The 17,593-nt window shown below is 40.3% G+C and overlaps 1 long non-coding RNA gene across 3 annotated transcripts in view; it reads left to right on the forward strand.

Annotated features, from left to right (window-relative positions):
* LOC116595335 overlaps positions 1-17,593 on the forward strand; it is a 91,525-nt gene that overhangs the window by 58,921 nt on the left and 15,011 nt on the right. Inside the window, exon 1 of one of the 3 annotated variants that reach the window (XR_004287621.1) lies at positions 15,172-15,214. The exons of the other annotated variants lie outside the window; for them this stretch is intronic. This is a non-coding gene — a long non-coding RNA (uncharacterized LOC116595335). Of the gene's footprint in view, positions 1-15,171; positions 15,215-17,593 lie in introns of those variants that run through there. 3 annotated transcript variants of the gene reach the window in all.

Genomic DNA, 17,593 nt, shown 5'->3' on the forward strand with positions numbered 1-17,593 from the left:
GATTTCTGGCTTTATCCCAAGGTCATAAAATGATCTTAACAACAAAGTTTAATGACTGTTGGACACAGTCATCTTTAGGAAGAAAGGGGAGTCTGAAAGAAAGGCTGAAGATGGCAGATCATCTTAATTTTGAATATTCCTTTTTGGCCAATTCAATTAGAGAATCACTATTCTGTTTGTTCGCCTATTATTTAAGTTTGTCTAAATAAGAGAAATATTTTCATGGAGGAAAGAAGTGGTTTGGTTTTCCTAGTGTTATGTCCTTGGATATGGTCTGTTTCTGTCTCTCTGTCTGTCTGTCTCTCTTTCTTCCTGCTCCTTCCTACTGATATCTTGGTTAGGTTGCCTCCCTGACTTTCACTTTTCCATATCTCAAGTCCACACTTAGTACCAAATTTGAAGCTTCAAGGTCTCTATTAGTCAGGATATTTATCTATTTATCAATCATCTATATGCACATTCAGGCAAACATCAACCCCCTTCAGATATTCATAACATGATATATAATATAATATGTAGATATCTATACTTATTATATATATATATATATATATATATATGGAAAGAGATTTATTTTAAAGATTGGCTCATACTATTGTAGAGGCCAGCATCTCAAGTTTGCAAGGAGGATTAGCAGGCTTGAATCTGCATGGAGACAGAATTCTTCCCTGTTCTGGGGGAACTTCAGTCTTAGGGCCTTCAACTGGTTAGATGAGGTCCATTCACATTTTGGTGGTGCTCAAAGTCCATTGATTTAAATTTTTACCTTAACAACAGCAGCAGCAGCAACAACAACAAATGCCTTCACATCAACATCTAAGTTGGTGTTTGACCAAGCAACTGGGTACCATGGCCTAACCAAGTTGAGACATAAAACTAACCATCACGGGGTCAGTATCCACCATACCCCATGCCCAACTTTAGACCAGTATTCCAGCCTTCTGCTGGTCCAGATGGGGAAATAGAACAACTAGGACTCCACTTAAATGCAGACCACAAATAAATGCCATTGACATTCTTGCTAGTTAACTGGGAAATATTTGCCACTGATTTGTCAAGTAAATTTAATGATGTGTATCTTAGCACACACTTCTACTGTTTGACAGACAATACATCCTTATCATGGCACACTGGTATAGGAAGTTATTGGACTCTCTAGTTCCATCTGGTGACATATTCCTTTTGTGATACTAGAATATCAGTGCATTAAATGTGTGTGTGTGTGTGTGTGTGTGTGTGTGTGTGTGTGTAGGCATATGTGTCACATCTGGAATTTAAAAAAATAATAAGGAACCAGATGTACAGTCATATGACCATATATGTATGTACACATATACTACCCACTCCTTTAAAATGAGAATAGCTTCATTTGTATCCTTTGGTTTTGTTGAAGGATCTTGAGAGTGAATAAAACCATAAGAAAACATATGGAAAAGCAGTCAAATGGGTTATGAATAAAATCTACATTGTTTTAACAGCATCACAGAGGAAGGAGGGGCAGTGATGGTATTTACTGATTATTTAGAGTTGATGTCAGGTCCTGCATGAGGCACCTCTCTTTTATTATCTCATCTGATGTTGTGAGGGAGCATTTTCCTTAAACTGGGGAATCAGGCTCAGCAAGTAAAGTGCACAAGCAAGATTTGCTCTAAAGTTTGCCTTAATCTAAAAATACATGTGGTTTGTCCCCAGTTACACTGTAGCAACATCTCTGACCATGTATGAATGCTTCCAGAACACTCAGTAGCAAATTACTCATAAGGTTTAATGGTGATGACGGGCAATGTGCAAACACTGCTTTGAAAATCTTCCAGGTAAAATTATGCTTTATGGCTTAGAACCTCGGTGCACACTAATCCTGTATGGGGATCTGAAGGGAATTCTTCCATTTTTCTCCCTCTTTTCTGCTTTAGGATACCTCTTTTCCCACACAGGAGACTCTGTTAGGCCTCCCCTTACCAGTTTCCTTTGTTTTAGAAAAATCATGCCAAGTGCCCCAAAGAGGATGGATTGGAGGGGATCAGTTTGGGAGACAGAAAGAATAATACATGTAAGACATGTTGGAGACAGAAATGGATTCAAGAGTCTTCAGGAGGTACAATCAGCAGGACAAAATGTTGTTTGAGTGGGCTGGAAAAGTGAAGGTGAGTGAGGTCAAAAAGTACTTCGAAGTTTCTGGTTTTGGCCTTAGGGCAGATGGAGTCAAGTTTCAGTGGGAGGTAGTTTACTTTGTGTCTGTTGAGTTGAAGGTGCATGTGGGCCATTTGAGTGGAGGTGTCCGGTAGGTGGTGCTGTGGCAGTCAGAAGGGAGGGCATGGGAGATGGATCCAGAGATGGAACTGTGAGGAGTCCAGTGATGGGCACACTGCCTGTTTCCCACTGGTGCTCACCAGATATTTGTGAAAAGCACGGGATGAGAGGGGTTGTTGTGGACACACTTTGGTTGTGATAGGAAGTTAAATTTGCATTTGAAGGTATTTTCTCCAACGAGGTTGTTATCTGCTGAAGGGGAAGAGTGGGTGATGGTGTTTTACAACTGAGCAGAGAGAAGTTCTGAACTTAGCCAACTATTGAAAGGAAAAGAATCAATTAAAAAAAAAAGATAAAGGGATCCTTGAGCAGTCTCAAGGGCTGAATTGAGGTAGGATGCTGTAAATTAGTAGTGGTTCCAGCCTGCTAAGTGCTACGGTTTTGTCAGCAGAGACAGACAATTCCCAGATGGTGGAAGTTGGGTTGATTAGCAGTTGTTTTCACTGAGTTCTTAAATGGGAGTGAGGCCAGGGAGTTGATGTGATTGACAGGAATGGAGTCTGGGAGTATTCCCAATTTTTTGGAAGAGTTTGAGAAATGGTATTGGATCTTCTTTAAATTTTTTGTTAGAACTCACCAGTGAAACTTTCTGGTCCTGGACTTTATTGGAAAGTTTTTGATTATTGATTCAATCTCCTTACTCATAATTGGTCTGTTCGGTTTTCTATTTCTTCATGATTCAGTGTTACCAGATTGTAATTTTCTAGGAATTTATCCACTTCTTATAGATTGTCCAATTTCTTGATATTCATACTAGCCTCTTATGATCCTTTGTATTTCTGTGGTATAAGTTGTAAAGTTTCTACCTTCATTTATATGTATTTGAAATTGGGGTTCTCTCTTTTTTTCTTGTTTAGTCTAGTTAAAGGATTTTCAATTTTGTTCACTCTTTCAAAGAACCAACTCTAGTGTTATTAATCTTTAGTACTGATTTCCTGTTCTCTATTTAATTTATTTCTGTTCCAATCATTTTATTTCCTTCCTTCTGCTAACCATGGCCTTAGCTTATTCTTCTTTTCCTAGTTCTTTGAGGTATAAAATTAAGTTGTTTATTTGAGATTTTTCTTTTTTCTCGATGTATGTGTTTATAGCTGTGAACTTCCCTCTTAGAACTGCTTTTGCTGCATTGCATAAGTTTTGGTATTTGTTTCCATTTTTGTTTGACTCAAGGTATTTTTTTTTTTAAAGATTTTCAATTTTTGTAAGTATTTCTCTGCATCCAACATGGGGCTCGAGCTTACAACCCTAAGATCAAAAGTTATATGCTAAGCCAGCCAGGAGCCCCAAGACATTTTTTGAGTTCTCTTTTGATTTTTTAAAAAATACATTGTTTGGTTGTTCAGGAGTGACTGTGAGGGAGTTGGAGGGAAGACTGTGTGCTCTCCATGGCACTGGGGAAGAAGTGGAAATCTCAGTGAAGAGGAAGAAAAGTGAAGTGGGTGTGACAGAGGGAGAGAAGAATGTTCTGACGAAAGAATAAGTATGAATGTAAATTTCATCAGTGCTAGGGATGATAAGAGAGAGCATCACCAAAGTAGGATGGAGAGGGAGGTTACTGGAGGTGGGCAGCTCAGGACTTGAGGGTGAGAAGTAGGACTCATGGGCCCAGAGACACCAAGGACTGGCTGGCATTGGGCTGAAGGAAGGACAGAAGGTTCAATGCAGAGTTCTTCATGGGGGCATGAATAAGCCTTAAGAGTAATACTGTAGGTTTGGAAGCCATGCCTCATTTTGCCATCGCCTAGAAGACAAGGACCTGGGTGCAGGAGGTTTATTTGGGAGATGATCCTTGGGGCACAGAGAGAAAGAAGAGAAGGCAAGGAAAGAAGGAAGAAAAGCCAATGAAAAGTCCACTAATGAATGGGCTGCTGTGAGGGCAACTGGGACTCAGTCCCCTTGGAGACCTTCTGGGACTGTGTACAGTATGTCTGAGAACTAGCTCACTGAGTGGTGAGGGACCCCCAGCTCTCACTCAGTACTGGCTGTAAGGTTGTTGTGGGGAGTCTACTGGTCAGCTACTGTTCTGCATATAACCAAGGGGCTCCATTGGCAAGAATTCATCTTCAGGAAAGAGTCAGGAAATCTCCAGCTTGTACGGAAACCACTACAGTCGGGGTGCCTGGGTGGTTCAAATTGTTAAGCGGCTGCCTTCAGCTTAGGCCAGGATCCTGGGGTCCTGGGATCGAGCTCCACTTCAGGCTGCCTGCTCAGTGGGAAGCCTGCTTCTCCCTCTTCCCCTCCCTTTGCTTGTGTTCCCTCTCTTGCTATGTCTCTTTCTGCCAAATAAATAAATAAATAAACAAACAAACAAATAAATAAATAAAATCTTAAAAAAAAATAAAAAGAAAGAAAGAAACCACCACAGTAGGCTGAGCACATACAGCTGAGGCACTTCCAGGGCTGTCGATTGGATGGAGTAAGTCTGGAAGGAACAGTTTTTGGGCAAAGAGGAAAGGACAAGACCTGGGTATGACACTATGGATTATGACACTATGGATAAAGAAGTGGTTGATCTAACTTTCTGATGCTGAGATGCTGAGATAGATGAGACATGTGGAGACTTAGCAGCAGACCCTCAGATGGGCTCCAGGGGGAAGTTCACCTGCAAGTGAGAGTCAGGTTTCAACTGAGGCAGGAAGGCATGCTCAGTGGAGGGCCATGGATGACGGGGGTTGTTTGCCCGAGCGAGGAGCTTCTGGATAGTTCAGGGAGGTTAGGTAGAAGAAGAGAAGTGACATGAGGGGATGAAGAGATGTTCAGAGCTCCAGGGAACACAGGTGCCTGGAGAGTTTCCCATCTGAGCCATGATCAAGCAGTACAGTCATGTGATGCACGGTGGGTTCTGCTGGCCTTGTTGTTCCTCATAAAGTTTGTCCCCTCAGAAGGAATCATCTTCAGAGCATGTTTTTAGTGACTCTGAGGATGAATCCAGGAATCTTATTGCCTGTTAGAAACAGCAGTGCCCAGGTGTCTGGAGGGAGCTGTTCTCTTTGGCAGGATCCTGGGATAGGACTCTGGTTTCAGGCCACTGGCCAACATGGCTCAGGGAATGGCTGGAGCTGGTTCTCTGTGTTCTGAGGCGGTTTCTCCAGGTGCTTCCCAGACAGAAGAGTCCCAACCTGTGCCGTGTAATCTCACCCAAAGCTAGTCTGAGGAGAAGGAGGGCTTTCTACATGTTTGTCATTTTCACACTTTTTAAATGGACACAATCCCTTCTTCAAATGGGATGTTGTATCAAGCCTGATATAAAGAAAAGGAGCTGTTGAAACAGAAATATTTTGAGTGTCAGACACACAATGGCCTCTCCAAGTGACAAAAAGGAACTCTGAAAATCACCACTTCTGATTGACTAAAACCTCCCCTTGCTTGGGCCATCATGAGACAGTGACATACGGAGACTTCCTTGCTTTGGCCTGTGTGCACTGGATTTCATCTTGATTTGGGCTCGTTGAGGATAGCTGGTGGACACAGCTGTGCTTCTGTGTGTTGGTGAAGACCCTGTGTACTGTTCACACAGACACTCTTTTATGGGGCACAGCAAGAGAAACTCCTTGTAAGAGTTCTTGGCAGCAAAACGTGTTTTTCTTCTAGCTGCTACTTTTAATTTTTTTTTTTAAATTTTGTGGCTACTGGGAATGCCATAACAGCATTTGTCTGCCTATAAAGCTTAGCTCCAAGTTTGTGGTCCCTCCACCATCAACATTTATGTAGAATTTGGGGGGGGGCGGTCATGGATGTTACCCTGGATTTCATTGAACTATTTTACTCTTATTTTTCCTTTGCTCTGTTTTTTTTATTTAATAATTTGATTGGATTATGTACTCTATTGTGTTCAGAACAGGTAAAAGATTGCCTTTGTAATAGTAATGGATTTTGGTGATTTAAAGCTGAGTTAGAGTTGCCAAGAGACAAACTCTGGGACAAGGATTGAATGCAGTCCTTGATTTGGAAGTGACCTTGGGAAACATTGGTAGGAGAGTGGGGAAAGGAAGAAGGAAAGTGAGAGAGCCAACAGCACAGTGTGACCATAAGCAGGTGACCACTGTGAAACACTGGGGCTCCATCCTGCTGGGACTTTTGGGAGAGCAGGTAGAATATTTCTTAGAATTGTTTCACTAAGGAGTAGGAAATTTGGAGTATTTGTCCATCAACTCCCATCATTCCTTGCTGCACTTGGGCCTGCCCTATGTGGTCCCATGAGCTGCTGCAGCCTGAAATGGCCCTCAGGCCAGATGCTGCATGTGTTTGCAACAGAAAGTGGTTGCCACACTGAGACGTGAAGGTCCAGGGGAAAAAGGTAGAACATCCACAGGTGTTGACTCCAAGAGCCTTCTAGAAGAATGCCTTTATTTACATCATGCCTTCTGGTCTTTCTTTCCCTGAACAACCGGACATAGTGTTTGTAATGCAGCTAAAAAGAATTTGAGCAGTTCAAGCAAGAACTATCATCTTCACTCCTTTGACATAGTAGTGCTTGCAAATGTTACCTCCCAGTCCCTATTGTTTACACAAATACCATCACAGTGACTCTCTCCTTAAAAGGTGAGCAGGAAGTTAGTCATTTCCTTGAGCTCACCTCCTGGATCTGGAGGGCAGAGGGTGGAGGCTTACACACTTATGTAAATCAATCCTGGCCATTTGGGAAGAGGAGCAGGAGCTCACATACATCCCTTGGGGTCAGACTGGGACAACAGCCCTCAGAGCAGGTTGGGCAGGACACTGAGTCAGGATGTGGGTCTTGGAGGCTTCCCCACCTGAGGTTGGTTATCCTGTGGGTCCGGGGCTGCTGCTCTCCCAGGTGCCCTTCCAAACCAGGCACTGCACACACATCTTCTCATATCCTCAGAGCTCAGCTGAGGTCATGACTCTTGGCCAGACTGTACTGAATGTTCTGGGGCCACCAAATGGTAACAATATGAAAAACTGCTAATTTCCTCCCACCCTGCCATCCCACCCCCAAGCCTGCTGCTGCTGGAGTTCTTCCCAACAGCTCTACCTTCTTAAAAATCCAGACCATTCTTCCCCATTCCTCAGAAAGGTCCATACCCATCCTTCACCAACTGAGGGCAAGGAAGCATGGATAAAGAATGCTACTCACTAGCATTTGGTGTCAAGTTCTGGATTTTGGCGGTTCTAATAGGTCTTTAATGGTATCTTACTGTAGTTTATATTTGCAATTCCCTGGTGGTATATGATGTTGATGTTCAACATATGATGTTGAACATTTTTTGTAGGTTTATGTCTTGTCTGTATGTCTTTTTACTGAGGTGTCTGTTTTCTGCCTGTATTTGAACTGAGTTGTTCACTTTTTAGTGTTGTGTTTTAGAGTTTTATGTATATTTTGAATAGCAGTTCTTCCTTACATGTCTTTTGCAAATATTTTCTCCCAGTCCATAGCTTGTCTTTTTATTTTCTTGACATTTTTGATTTTGATGAAGTCCTGTTTATCAATTATTTCTTTCATGGATCATGACTTGGTATCGTATTTAAAAGTCATCATTATACCCTAAGTCCTCTAGATTTTCTTTATGTGATCTTCTAGGAGTTTCATAGTTTTCCACTTTACATTTATATTTCATTCATTTTGAGTTCATCTTTTGAAGGGTTTAAGGTCTACGTCTAGATTTTAGGATTTTTTTTATTATTGTTTTTATTATTTTCTATGTGGATATTCAGTTGTTTCAGAACTGTTTGTTGAAAAAGTTATCTTCATTGCACTGCCTTGCTCCTCCATTAAAGATCATTTGACTTTAAAAAAAAAGAAAAAGAATGCTACTCTGGAGTGTCTTTGGGTCACGAGAAAGCAGTGGACTGGCTTGAGGGCCTCTGAAAGGGATCAAAATGAGTCTCATTGCCCCTCAGCCTTCTTTATCCGAAGCTCACTTGTTAGATATGCACCAGACATTCATTCTCCTGCCTGCAACACATTCTGCATGGAACTGGTGTAGACCAGTACCTGTGGGTCTGGCTCAGACAGGTCTGGAGGTCCTGAGTAGTTCACTGGCCATCTCTAAGTCTTGTAAAATTTAGATGACCAGATGGGTCTTGCACACATCATGCAAACAAGTCAGACCAATGGTATGAAAGCACAAGGTTAATTATTATTTTTTAAATTTATTGTTCTAATTAATCATGCTTCATTGTTAAGGTTAACTTGCTAAGCAGGAGAAATGATACATTATTTTGAATGTTTTTTAAGCTTTTACACTGCAAAACTAAGCATTTGTCATTTGTTGTTCTTAATGTCTTTTTATTGAGGTATCATTTATATACAGTGCAATACACACATATTAAATGTGCTTGCATCCATCAATTTGATGCATGCAGGGACCTGTGTAGTCCATACTCCTATCAAGAGACAGAACATGCCATCCTCCCAGAAAGTCTTCGTGTGTTCTTTCTCTCCCATCCATACCCAAGAAGCCACCAGTTCTCTGATTTCTACACCATATGTTAGTTTTGCTTGTTCTAGAACTTCAGAGATGTGTGCTTCATTGTGCCACCTTCTTATGACCAGTGTAATGGTTTTGAGACTCATCCCTGATGGGTTTACTGGAGGTTTATTCCTTTTTATCATTAAGTAGCATTTTAATGCATAAATATACTATTTTCCTATTGTGTATAAGAGCATATGCATACATATTTTCCTATTTTTTAAAAGATTTATTTATTTTAGAAAGGGAGAGAGAGAGACCATGTGGGGGGGTGGGGAGGGACAGAGGGAGAGGGAGAGAACATCTCAAGCAGACTCCTGCAGATTGCAGAGCCGGACCTGGGACTCAAACCCATGACCCTGAGATCAACCTGAGCTGAAATCAAGAGGCTGATGTTTAACTAGCTGAGCTACCTGGTAGGTAAGCACCCCTACCTACATTTTGCTATTGATGAGCGTTTGAGTTGCTTCCAGTTTTGGGTTATGAGGTCATCAAAATTTACAAAGTATATCATAAAAAGCAAGCCCGGATTCATCTCCATCCCTTCATTCCTGCCTTCAATTCATAGGCGAGTCCTGTCATTCTTCTGTTGCTTTTTTATCAGATTTGTCTCCCTCTTTCCATCATGGAGGCAGCTGTCCAGGCCAGGCTGGGGAGGTCCCTTCACTGGTCCACTGGCTCTGCCCTGAGTTCCCTGCTGGTGCCCTGCCTTCCTTCACCCTATTATCCACCTGGCAACCAGAGATCACTTCTAAAAGCACAGATTAGATCATGCCACTCTGGAACATATCAGTAGTTTCTCATTTCCTGAAAGTAAAAGCCAAAATATTACTCGTAAAGCCCCAGTGAGTGGACCTCTGCCTGCCTCTGCAGTCTCCTCCCATCCTATCTCTTGCTTTCTTCTCTGCCCTTCAACTGCACCAGTCTTTTCTCAGTGGTTCACTCACACCCAGCTCTTTACCAGCTCATACACTGTTCTCTTGTTCCAAATGCTCTTCCTTTTAGACTTGGCTTGGCTGCTCCTCTCATTCTCTATGCCTACACTTAAATGTCTACACTTCAGGGTAGCCTTCTCCAAATACTTTTAGTGAAGTGATTTCCTATCCTGTTTTTTCCTCTATCATTGGATTGGGTATCTCCCAGCCCCCACACTTAGCACAATTTAAAGTTAAATATTTGTCTTCCTCGTCTATTGTCTGTCTCCCCCATGAAAGTGCTGGCTCCATTAGGGCAGGGAGAAGGTCTGTCTTGTTCACTAGTATTATCCAGTAGTGAGCATGATATGCATGCATTAGGTGCTCATAAGTGTTTTCTGAACAAATTATTAACTTTTATGTGAAATGTTATCACTCAAGATATGGTTCTCCTAAAATGCCCTCACTATGCAGGCATAGGGATGATGCATGATTGCAAGAGTCCTCCCTCTCTTCCAGCCATGGGCTGTTAAGTTGAATCTGGCAGGTAAGATCCGGCAGAGTTAAAGGTGTTGAAAAATCACTTTGGACTTGGGAAGGCAAATGTGAAGAATAATTTACAGAGATCTTAATTTGTATTTTTATTTTTCCTGTACCACAAAGGAAGCCAGACTTTTTCTTGCCCTTGGGCACAAAATGCATATTTCTTGCACACCTGTTTGTGTATGAAGATTCATATTCACCCCCCATACTTCATCGTGATGGGTAGATAAGTTAAATCAAATGCAATTTCTGCTTACTAAACACCATTATCAAATCCTGAAACAGCTCACTGGATTTATGAGTATTCTTTTAATTTATTATGTGCCATTTCCACCACTACAAAGATCAGAGTGTTCTGCATTTATGAAAATAAGTTTGCCTTGGCATATTTTTAAAGTTTTTAATTTCTTTTAGCTACACCACAAAACCAGTAACTGCTATTTAATTCATTCCATATTTGTCGCTGGGCATAAGCAATTCTTCTAGAGTCATTAGTGATCATGCAAATAAATGTCCTGAATGTGCAGGTGGGTAGCAAATAATAAGTCATTATCTGATGTCTGCAGGGAGGAAATTATTCCTTTGGAGGAAGGTAAGTTTTTCTGGGAGCAATGCTAAATCTCCAGTTAACAGGAAACCATTTCATAATTTATAATTCATGTGTGACATAATTTACATGATTTGTAAATTACTAAATGGCTCCCTGGTGTACATATATTTATGCATGCATTCATGGTATAATCTTACCTAATTCCTCAAAATTTGAAAACCGTACCTTCATGGCTGGGAAAACCTAAGTCTCTATTCCCATCAGAAGGCAAATTATTCACTACCAGGATTTGGGTAGCTTAGCAAATGTAGCAATAGGAGAACGTATTGGCATCGAATGCCCTCATTTTGGAGCAGCCCAGAGTTTTATTAGCAGTCAAGCTGAGATTTGAATCCTATCTCCTAATCCAAACCAGAGGTCCCACAAACTCAGGTTGAGCAGGGAAAAGGGAATATCAGAGCAAAAAGGGGAAGATGGAGAGAGGAAGAGAGATTGTTTAGAGGAGTCTGCTAGAGAACAAATGAAAAGGTCCCTTTCTGGAGTGGCAATGCTAAGAGCATACTTTTAAGTATAGAGAACAAACTGCTGGTTACCAGGGGGGTGGTGGGTGGGGGGGTGGGTAAAATAGGAGATAGGGATTAAGGAGTGCACTTGTGATGAGTGCTGTATGTTGTATAGAAGTCTGGAATCACTATATTGTATACCTGAAAGTAATATTGCACTATATGTTAAAATTTAAATAATTTTTTTTTTAAAGGAAGGCTCTCTTTCTTCTCTACCTGGTGGCCTTGTCCACTATTCTCAGATGGAGACACATGCTGTTCTTGAAAGTATTAGGGAACTATTAATAAACTATGGTTTTTGAGTCTTATTTTACTTTCCCCAGTGTTTTAGAAAGCTAGAAACTGAAGATCATGTCTTTCCTCATCAAATGATGGAATATTTTAGAAGTTGGGAGGTTTTAAATAATGTTTGTGTTTATTATATTAAATCATTAATCTATTTTTACTCTGAAGAGACATTTGCCATGAAAGTCTGATCTGCTGAACTGGTTTGTCCTCTTGGATTAAAAAAAATTAATGTATTTAGAAATACTGGATTCAAGGGTATATGTTTATGTATATAAGAATATATGTTTATTACAGAAATTTTCGAAAATGCAAAAAATACAAAGAAGGAAACTGTAACCTCCCGTAATCTTTCTCTTCTGAAAATATCTTTTATTTATCTTTGGAATGTTTAGAAGAAAGTCCACTTAAAATATTCTTTAATGGAATCTTAAAAACATACACAAAATAAGTCTAGTGAACTGCCATATGCCTATAACCCAGTTTTAAAAATTATCACCATTTTGCCAGTCTATTTCATATTTCTTTCCTCCTCTACATTTTATTTTTGTTAGTGTATTTTATTTTAAAATTTTGTTTATTTATCTATTTATTTTTTATTTATTATTTAAGTAGGCTCCATGACCAGTGTGGGGCCCAATGCAGTGCTTGAACTCAAGACCCTGAGATCAAGACCTGAGCTGAAACCAAGAGTCAGTTAATTAGCTGAGCCACCCAGGTGTCCCTTACTAGTGTATTTTTAAAAATTAATTAATTAATGATTTATTTATTTATTTTAGAGAGAGTATGTGTGCAGTGGAGAGGGGCAGAGAGTGAGGGAGAGAGAGAGATAGAATCTCAATCAGACTCCCTACTGAGTGAGAAGTCCAACACAGGTCTTGATCAGAGGAAATCATGACCTGAGCTGAAATCAAGAGTTAGACACACTTAACTGAATGAACGACCAGGTGCGCCTATTAGTGTATTTTAAGGTGAATTTCAGGAGGCCTGGCTGGCTCAGTTGTTTGAGTGTCTGACAGTGGCTTAGGTCATGATCCTAGGGTACTGGGATTGAGTCCCGAGTCAGACTCCTTCCTCAGAGGGGAATCTGCTTCTCCCTCTTCCTGCTGTTCCACATTTGTGGCTCTCTTACAAATAAATAAATAAAAATCTTAAAAGAAATGTGCAAATCTCAGGCATTATATAATTTATCCAAAAATATGCAGGGAATGATCCCAATCTTTTGATACCGGTTGAGTCCTGCTTTAGGACCGAGGATGTGATCTATTCTGGAGAATGTTCCATGTGCACTAGAGAAGAATGTGTATTCTGTTGCTTTGGGATGAAATGTTCTGAATATATCTGTGATGTCCATCTGGTCCAGTGTGTCATTTAAGGCCTTTATTTCCTTGTTTATCTTTTGCTTGGATGATCTGTCTAATTCAGTGAGGGGAGTGTTAAAGTCCCCTACTATTGTATTATTGTTGATGTGTTTCTTTGATTTTGTTATTAATTGGTTTATATAGTTGGCTGCTCCCACATTGGGGGCATAGACATTTAAAATTGTTAGATCTTCTTGTTGGACAGACCCTTTGAGTATGATATAGTGTCCTTCCTCATCTCTTATTATAGTCTTTGGCTTAAAATCTAATTGATCTGATATAAGGATTGCCACTCCTGCTTTCTTCTGATGTCCATTAGCATGGTAAATTCTTTTCCACCCCCTCACTTTAAATCTGGAGGTGTCTTCAGGCTTAAAATGAGTTTCTTGGAGGCAACATATAGATGGGTTTTGTTTTTTTATCCATTCTGATACCCTGTGTCTTTTGATTGGGGCTTTTAGCCCATTAACATTCAGAGTAACTATTGAGAGATATGAATTTAGTGCTATTGTATTGCCTGTGAGATGACTGTTACTGTATATTGTCTCTGTTCCTTTCTGATCTACCACTTGTAGGCTCTCTCTTTGCTTAGAGGACTCCTTTCAATATTTCCTGTAGTAGAGCTGGTTTGGTATTTGCAAATTCTTTCAATTTTTGTTTGTCCTGGAAGCTTTTAATCTCTCCTTCTATTTTCAATATAGCCTAGCTAGATATAATATTCTTGGCTGCATGTTTTTCTCGTTTAGTGCTCTGAATATATCATGCCAGCTCTTTCTGGCCTGCCAGGTCTCTGTGAAGAAGTCTGCTGCCAATCTAATATTTTTACCATTGTATGTTACAGACTTCTTTTCCCGCTTTCAGGAGTTTCTCTTTGTCACTAATGATGGGTGTGGGCCTATTTTTATTGATTTTGAGGGGCGTTTTCTGCACCTCCTGAATTTAGATGCTTGTTCCCTTTGCCATATTGGGGAAATTCTCCCCAAAAATTCTCTCCAGTATACCTTCTGCTTCCCTCTCTCTTTCTTCTTCTTCTGGAATCCCAATTATTCTAATGTTGTTTCGTCTTATGGTGTCACTTATCTCTCGAATTCTCCCCTCGTGGTCCAGTAGCTGTTTGTCCCTCTTTTGCTCAGCTTCTTTATTCTCTGTCATTTGGTCTTCTATATCACTAATTCTTTCTTCTGCCTCATTTATCCTAGCAGTAAGAGCCTCCATTTTTTATTGCACCTCATTAATAGCTTTTTTGATTTCAACTTGGTTAAATTTTAGTTCTTTTATTTCTCCAGAAAGGGCTTTTATATCTCCTGAGAGGGTTTCTCTAATATCTCCATGCCTTTTTCGAGCCCGGCTAGAACCTTGAGAATTGTCATTCTGAACTCTAGATCTGACATATTACCAATGTCTTTATTGATTAGGTCCCTAGCCTTTGGTACCACTTCTTGTTCTTTTTTTTTGTGGTGAATTTTTCTGCCTTGTCATTTTGTCCAGGTAAGAGTATATGAAGGAGCAAGTAAAATACTAAAAGGGTGGAAACAACCCCAGGAAAATATGCTTTAACCAAATCAGAAGAAATCCCAAATCGTGAGGGGGGAGAAAGGGGATAAAAAGAGGTTTAGAAAGAAAGTAAAAAAAAAAAAAAAAAGAATTAAAAAAAAAACGAATACAGAAAAGTATAAAAGAGAAAAAAATATATCTATTAGATAAACTAGTTAAAAAACGTTAAAAAAAGAAAAAGGTAAAATTTAAAAAATTTTTAGCAGAAGAAGAGAAAAAAAATGAAAAAGAAAAAAAATTAAATTAACTGCAAGACTAAAGAATCATAGGGAGAAAGCCATGAGTTCCGTGCTTTGCTTTCTCCTCCTCTGGAACTCTGCTGCTCTCCTTGGTATTGAAACTGCACTCCTTGGTAGGTGAACTTGGTGTTGGCTGGATTTCTTGTTGATCTTCTGTGGGAGGGGCCTGGTGTAGTGATTCTCAAGTGTCTTTGCCCCAGTCGGAATTGCACCGCCCTTACCAGGGGCCAGGCTGGGTAATCCTCTCAGGTTTGCTTTCAGGAGCTTTTGTTCCTTGAGCTCTTTCCTTAGAGTTCCGGAGGATGGGAATACAAATGGCGGCCTCCTGATCTCCGGCCCAGAGGAGCTGAGAGCCCGGGGCCCCACTCCTCAGTGCACCCTCAGAGAACAGCGCCCAGTAACTCCTGTCTGCCTGACCTCCGGCCACGGTCCGAGCTCACAGAGCCTGCGGCTGGTTCAAGGTAACCCCGAGCTGTGAGCTCACTGTCGGCTCTGTCTCTGTAGCCGGCTTCCCTGTTCTAATACCTGTAAGCTCTGTGACACTCAGACACCCCCGATCCTTCTGTGACCCGACCTGAGGCCACGCTGACCCTGCGTGGGCTTCACCCCAGTTTAGCCTCTGGAGCCATATCCCTCAGCGGAACAGACTTTTAAAAGTCCTGATTTTGTGCTCCGTTGCTCCACTGCTTGCTGGGAGCCGGCCCCTCCCCCCAGGGTCTATCTTCCTGTCGCTTTGGATTCACTTCTCCGCCAGTCCTACCTTTCAGAAAGTGGTTGATTTTCTGTTTCCAGAATTGCTGTTCTTTTTCTCTTTGATCTCACGTTGGATTTGTAGGTGTTTGCAATCTTTAGATAAGCTATCTAGCTGATCTCCTGCTAGCTGAAGTAGTCTCAGCCTGCTACTTCTCCGCCATCTTGACTCCTCCCCTCAACAATAATTTCTTAATTTCATCTAATATCCATTCATATTCAAATTTACCAAATTGCTACTCAATTTTGATTACATACTACGTTATATCTAATTATACTCCTTTAGTATCTTTAATTTTTTAAAAATTTTTATTTTTTTTAAGTAAACCCTAGTGGGGCGCTCAAACTCCTGGCTCTGACATCAGAGTTGCATCCTCTTCTGACTGACACAGCCAGACACCCTAAGTATCTTTTATTATTAAAACAATCTCCTTCTCTGTCTTTCCTGTCTCTTCTTTTAGTTTCTAGTGCTTTGTTGGATACATTGAACTCTTTGAGCTGGCAGACATCTTACTTCCTGAGTTTGGCTGTTTGTTTCCTTGTGGGGATATTTAGTTGTTATCTTTACCCCAGATGTTTTCTATAAACTGGGAGGTAGATCTGGAAGCATGATTAGACTAAGTGCTGCGTGTTTTCTTCACAAGGATACTTATATATGCAACCTTGCTGCCTGAGATAGGACCTGTAATGCTTTTCAGGCATTGTCACCCTGATACTTCAATATAAAGTTCCTTAACATAATTTTACCAAATCCACTGATGATCCTTATTCAGACGTAGTGGTATAATGGGCCAGCTCAACCTGTTTGCATCAGCTTGTACCAGTTCACAAGAGCTAATTAGGCACATTTCTTCCCAGTTCTGAGTAACAGCATATTGGTAGTTTACAATCAGCTGTGGTGGGATATTTACCCCACAAAAATTGGCCAATGTTATAAATCAGGCCCTTCCTCCCTGTCCAGTGTTAAACACTTATAAACACAGCATTTCTTAGATCCATTATTTCATTTAAGGCTACAAAACAATGATTTTCTAATTCTGTCTGCATTGATTAGCTAAAATTTTTCTATGAAGAACTTTCTCTTATTATCTATGTGGTTGCCTTCAAATACAGGAAAGACAACCTAATTCTTGTTTTTGTTTTAACTTTTATTAATTTTCAGATTAAGGAGCTCTTGAGAGAGCACAAACAGGGGGAGAGGGAAAGAGAGAGGGAGAAGCAGGCTCCTTGCTGAGCAGGGAGTCTGATGCAGGGCTTGATCCTAGGACCCTGGGATCTTGACCTGAGCTGAAAGCAGTCACTTAACCAACAGCCTCACAGACATCCCACCGACACTTAATTCTGAGACATATGGAAAACTGTTACAACTGATTTCTTCTTAATTGACTCACTGTGTTCATTGGTCATTTCCTTCCCCTCTAAGATATATACTGACCAATACCAAATGCACATGCTACATAGACCATCTTCTTGACCAATATCCAAAAGAACTTTGTATGTTGGTGGAAATATTCTATATCTTTGCTGCACAGTGTGGAAGCCACTAATCTCACGTGATTATTGAGTACTTGACTCCTCTAGGACTGAGGAGCTGAACTTTACACCTTATTTAATGTAATTTCATTTAACATTTTAGTTAACTTAAATGTAAAAGTTTACTTAAAGCCCTTGTGCTTGTGGCTGCCATATTGAATAGCACAGTTCTAGAACATCTACACGTTTCTACCTCCTTTAGTTATGTTCTTCACTTCTCAGGAGTTTTTGGGTTTGTTTCCAAATCTTTAACGATGTCCACACTTTTTATTGTATTTGTAAACTTTGATTAAACTGTAGGAAAGTAAAATAAAACCAAACTGAACACTTATGAAAGAATTCATGAAGGCAAGTCACTTAGAAATTGTTGATTAAAAAAATTGTTGTTGATTTAGATGTGTGTAAGATAACACTTGAAGTCTGGGAAATTTACAAAAACTTATCAACGTTTCTGCACTCTTAATTTAACAAGAGTTTCCAATTTCTTATGGTACTTAAAAAGTTTAAAAAAAGGTATGGTAAAGAATGCATTTTGGGTGTGGTTTCTGGAAAAAAAA

Source organism: Mustela erminea, chromosome 7 (assembly GCF_009829155.1).
Source record: "Mustela erminea isolate mMusErm1 chromosome 7, mMusErm1.Pri, whole genome shotgun sequence".
NCBI lineage: Eukaryota > Metazoa > Chordata > Mammalia > Carnivora > Mustelidae > Mustela > Mustela erminea.